Consider the following 6,514-nt stretch of genomic DNA (forward strand, 5'->3'; position numbering starts at 1 on the left):
AAAGAAAAAAAAAAGAAAAGTTAAAAGAACATAAAAGAAAAAAATAAACTGCTCAAAATGAAAAAAATATGGGGACCAGTTGTTGAAGTTAATCTAAAATTTTTGTTTAAAATGATGATTTAACGTACCACGTCAACTTACCATTACACCGTTAACAACAATTAACGGCTCAGTGACTAAAATGTTACTACACGTTAATATAAGTGATTAAAACGTAACATTTCAAACATAAGTGACTAAAATGTAATCTGAAGTAAATGTAGTAACTATTTTAATAGTTTACTCAAAACTTTAATGTAGTATATATTATAAAGATTTTACACACTATCATTAGGCTTAATACATAGTTAAGCTTGGGTTCTTTTTCTTTCTATATTTGTATTATTTTTAATTCAATTACTATAAAAATTATTTATTTTAGAATTTAAAATTAATGATCTTGATGAAAATTTATAATTAACTAATACTATTACTAACTAACTTTAATCAAATCGATCTTAAAACCTAAATTAAAACACTTTCATTGAATAGTATTTGACAAATTAAAAGCAAAATCAAGTAAATTCACAATTTAACACTAAATTTATTCAATTAACAAAATCATGAAAAATTAAATTAATAATATTAGCATTTAACTTTCATCAAATCAACCCTAAAACTGAATTAAGCATTAAAAGTTAACATTGTTACCTTAAGGTACCAAGATATATAACTTTTGTCAAATACAGGTACTACATTGGACAAAAAATAGTACACATATCATATTAAAAAAAGTGTCAAATCTGAATACCGAAACCTAAAAAAAAAATTATTATATCTTGTAAATTACTCCACCCATCACCCAACTATGTTTAAGTTTTTTTTTTTTTTGGTATAATCACAAGTATCCTCACCTGTTTTATGGTTTGAGCCTAATTTCGAACTTGGGTGGATTTATATAAAGTCTTTCCAACAATGTTGACTCCAAAATCTGGACTTGGTCTAAATATTTAAGGAAGAAGTCTATTTTTCATTTCTTCCAACCAGTTTAAAATATTTTAATCATCAACTATAAAAAAATTTAAAAGTATGACCCCATTTATATTTTTTAATTTAATTCAGTAAATTATAATTAAATTTGTAACGAAAAAAGAGGGCAATTTACCAATAAAAGCCCATTTTTGTAAAAAATTACCGAAATGGGCCCTCTATTTCATTATTTACCGGAATGGTCCATTTTCCGCAATATCGCGTCCACGTCAGCGCGATGTCAGGGTACGCATCAAGAAATCGCGTCCACGTAAGCGTGAGATGCTTACGTGGACGCGATTTCCTCCCGCGCGTGAACAGTACCCAACGGTCAAAAATTTGACCGTTGCCCCCTCCAACGGTAAAAAAAACTATAAATACCCCCCGACTCTTTTTATTTTTTCACAAACAAATCCTCTCATATATTTCCTCTCAATTTTTTTCTAAAATTCTCTCAATTTCCTTCCAAAATTCTCTTAAATCCATATTTAATTTCAATTTCCTCTCAATTTCCTTCCAAAATTCTCTTGATTTCCTTCCAAAATTCTTTCAAATCCATATTTGATTTCAATTTCCTCTCAATTTCCTTTTTTAAAATAATTTTAAATTTTTTTATATTTTTATAAATCGTAAAAATTTGTCCGATTTCATCAATGGCCACATCATTGACTCGTCTTGATAAGCATCACATATCGGTGGAACAAATGAAAATGGTAAGTGTTAAATTTAATTTTTAAATATTATTTAAGAATTTTTTATTTATGCATTTTTAGATAATTATTAATTTGTTATTTGTTATAAAAGGAGGTAGATTAGGTATTGGAATTATTAATTTGGTATTGGAATGCAATATCCGGAATATGCATGCTCCTCCATCACCGTTGGTAGAGAACTACCTGCGGGAAGCGGGTTTCTGGCACGTGGCGACGGTAGGCGGGGATGCAAGTTGTACCCGAAACTGATCAGTGCGTTCATCGAGAGGTGGAGACCCGAGACGCACACATTCCATCTTCCATGTGGAGAGTGCACTATCACTCTAGAAGATGTCCATCTGCAATTGTGATTGCCAGTGGACGGGCACCCAGTCACTGGGTCTGCCCAATCTAGCAATTGGGAGGCGGTGTGCTACGAGCTTTTAGGCACAATTCTGGATAAAATGGAGGGAGGTAAGGTCGAGATGGGCTGGTTACGTGACACATTCCCTGACCCGAATGAAGATTCAACCGAAATTGAAAGAATCTGATATACTCGGGCATACATTCTTCAAATAATTGGAGGTTATCTGATGCCCGACATGTCACGGAGCCGCGTACATCTAAGATGGCTGCTCAAACTCGTTGATTTTAGAGCAGCCGGTGAATTAAGTTGGGGGTCTGCCGTCTTGGCTACATTATATCGGGAGATGTGCGGGGCGACGCGATCGAGGAGAGCCAAAATCGGAGGTTGCCTGTCACTACTGCAGTCATGGGCACGGTTTCGCTTTCCATTTCTACGTCCTCGACTGAACCACCCATATACATTCCCACTCATAACGAGGTAAATTTTATATTACATTTTACAATTATTATGTAGATTTTTAAAAATAAAAGTATGCTAAAAATTTATGTAATTAGGTGGAACCATCCGGCAAGTTATGCTCGATTACCGTCCACTCTTGAAGATATACGGCTTCTATTGGACCAACGGTCGGAAGCAGAAGTAAGTATTATTGCAAATAGATATTTCCATACATTTGCTAGTCGATTGGTATTTAGTATTTAGTATTATTATGTATATAACTAATATTTCTATCATGTTCATATAGTTTGAATGAACACCATATGAGGATTCGGCAATTCGGGCAATAATTCCGGAAGAGTTCTTACAAAATCCAAACGCCTAGCACGTGAAAGTCGTGTTGATCAACTACGTAACCGTGGAGCCGCACCAGTCAGACAGAGTGCTACGACAGTTTGGATGTAGACAACCGATTCCCGTGGATCCTGAGGAGTTTGACAAGCAACACAAAATCGACCTTCGGCAATTGAATACGGATTGACCGAGATACTGGTCTGGGTACATAGATATCTGGGGAGATCGACAGGAATATATACCTACTCGCGAAGCAATCATCGTTCCGGAGTTAGCGTGCGTTCCAGAATACATGCCATGGTTTAGGATCCATGACAAGCCGTATTTACTGACGCCGGAGCAGAGGCAACGGCAAATACGTGTCGAAAGGGAAAGGCGCGGGCCTCTAAATCCAAGACGACAAGACGACGAAGACAGCCCCTCAACGAGGCCCAAATGTTCACCTGGCGCATTATCAGCGGCCATGCAATCACCAGGCCCAACGAGAGCACCGAGTCAGTCACCCGACGCAGCAAATCAACCGATGATACCCACGCAACCGCCTTTTCAGATGATGCTAGGTGCGTTTCCTAACCCTTATATGTACCCTTACCCTTATATGTATCCTTTTTCGAGTCCTATGGAAGGTTGGAGCCAAATGTCCGTTTCAACTCCATTTCCTGTTATGCCGAGCGGATCGCCAATGCATAGGATAGCGACGTACGAGGGATTGCAAGGGGGGCCGTCGGGGAGCTCTTCTTTTTACCAATCCCCACCAACGTATGGGTTTCAAACATCGTCTCCGTTCCAGATGCAAACACCTCCACATACACTATTCTTTAAAGGTGGATCATCGTCCCAAGTCCGACAACTAGATGCCGAACCAGAAGAACCAGAAGCCCCACCGGAGGAACAACAACCGCCGCCGGAAGCTAGAGAAAGGAGGAATCCAGCTCGTAATCGTCGACGGCTGCCATGTGGCACTAAATCCCCCGGGCATAGACATTGATTGCCGTATTTAAATTTATTTGTACAAATATTCTGAATATTTTGATATTATTTTTATGTAAAAAATAGAAATTTTTTGAGTTATTTTGATATTATTTGATGTAATAAAATAGAAGTTTATTCCTAGCCCTAACCTAATTTAATTAAAAACCCTAACCCTAACCAAACTTAATTAAAAACCCTAACCCTAACCTAATTTAATTAAAAACCCTAACCCTAACCTAACTTAATTAAAAACCCTAACCCCTAACCTAACTCAATTAAAAACCCCAACCCTAACCTAACTCAATTAAAAACCCCAACCCTAACCAAACTTTATTAAAAACATTAACCCTAACCAAACTCAATTAAAAACCCTAACCCTAACCTAACTTAATTAAAAACCATGAACCCTAACCTAATTTAATTAAAAACCCTAACCCTAACCAAACTTAATTAAAAACCCTAAGCCTAACCTAATTTAATTAAAAACCCTAACCCTAACCTAACTTAATTAAAAACCCTAACCCTAACCAAACTTAATTAAAAACCCTAACCCTAACCTAATTTAATTAAAAACCCTAACCCTAACCTAATTTAATTAAAAACCCTAACACTAATCTAACTTAATTAAAAACCCTAAACCCTAACCTAATTTAATTAAAAACCCTAACCCTAACCCTAACCAAACTTAATTAAAAAACCTAACCCTAACCCTAACTCAATTGATAATTTCACTAACCATTAATAATTTTATATAATTTCATAATTTCACTAACCATTAATAATATTATATAATTTGATAATTTTACTAACCATTAATAATTTTATATAATTTCATAATTTCACTAACCATTAATAATTTTATATAATTTCATAATTTCACTAACCATTAATAATTTTATATAATTTCATAATTTCACTAACCATTAATAATTTTATATAATTTCATAATTTCACTAACCATTACTAATTTTATATAATTTGATAATTTCACTAACCATTAATAATTTTATATAATTTGATAATTTTACTAACCATTAGTAATTTTATATAATTTGAGTTAATACAATTTATCAATGAATAATTGTACAAAGTTAATTTTTTTACAAATACATTCAACTATTACGATTAGGGCATGATCGACTTGTATGGCCTGGATTCCTACACCATCCGCACAACTTCGTTTGACTGGCTGTTTCTCGGATATCCATATTGTTACATATTCTAGTCGAGCAAGGTCGACCCTTTAGTTTGCGACGTAAATTTCTATCCGGTAACAGCTTAAAAGGAGCAAGAGATATGGGCGGCCACTTACGTTCATCTGGGACCGGTGGGAAAACGTGTCTCCAGACGTTGTGCATGTTTTCTAATTTGTACACTTCGTCCACATGACTCATCGGATCCGGACGGAGTTTCTGACAAGCTGCAATAACATGAGCGCATGGATATCAAAGTGCATCAAACTTCCCACAGTCACAAGTCCTATTCCGCAAGTGCACACAATATTTCCCGCCAACAACACCTTGGTGCGGTCTGTCAAACTCTGTCACGTGAAACCATAAATTGTCTCGATCGTGACACACTGTGTGCATGATGTTTGCCCTCGCCTTGGCCTTGTTTATTTCTTGAACTACCTTACTGCACCATACATGGCCTCCCTACATCTGGCCTGCATAACCTGCTGGTCGCTTTGGAAATAGCGTTGCCAAACGAAAATATATCTCCCGCACAATCGATGTTATTGGTAGATGGCGCGTTCCTTTAAGAACACAATTTATGCATTCAGCCAGGTTCGACGTCATATGACCATATCATAAGCCGCCGTCGTATGATTGTGACCACTGCTCGAAACGTATGTTACAAAGGTAGTCCGCCCCTTCTGCGTTAATTGAACGTAAAATTGCCAACATCTCGTGAAAACGATCTTTATTTATTTCATACCCTGCCAATATAAGATCATAACGAATAATTTATACCACTTCTACAAATAAAACTAATTCAAAATGACAAACAAAATAACACAGATATAGACTAAATATCTATGTTGGTCACTTGTCGTCGTTCGCTCTTAGATGGATATTGCCTGTAGTAGTTCGAAGCAACGTGTCTTAGGCAATATCTATGGCGTGTGTGCTGCCACAAGCTTCCCTCTCGATCAAATGCAGCTAGAATACCGGCGCCCCGATGTGAAATAACACAGATATCAGGTTGGGGGCAGACATGCCTCCTTAACCTAGAGAGAAATAAATCTCAATCATCAGACGACTCCCCCGGTGTTATTACAAATGCAATTGGAAAAATTCTCCCACTGCCATCCTGTGCCACTGCAAGCAATAGCCGATGAGTATACCTATCGAACATGAAGGTACTGTCAATTTGTACCAACGGCTTGCAGTATGGAAATGCGTCTCGACATTGCTTAAAGGTCCAAAACAGGCATTTGAACACTTGGCATCCACGTAGCAATCGGCCATTGTAGTACGCATGTTCCGTTTCAAGGTCTGTGATGGCACATGGGACGTATCTCTCTAGCACCTGACACCACTGCCCTATTTCATTATATGAGGCGTCCCACCCACTATGCATCTTCTCCAACGCCTTTTGCTTAGCTATCCAAGCTTTGCGGTAAGAGGGCGTGTACCCCATTTGGCTATGGATATTGGCAATTAACACCAGTACTGAAGTC

The sequence above is a fragment of the Gossypium raimondii genome, chromosome 11, assembly GCF_025698545.1.
Source record: "Gossypium raimondii isolate GPD5lz chromosome 11, ASM2569854v1, whole genome shotgun sequence".
NCBI classification, from domain to species: Eukaryota; Viridiplantae; Streptophyta; class Magnoliopsida; order Malvales; family Malvaceae; genus Gossypium; species Gossypium raimondii.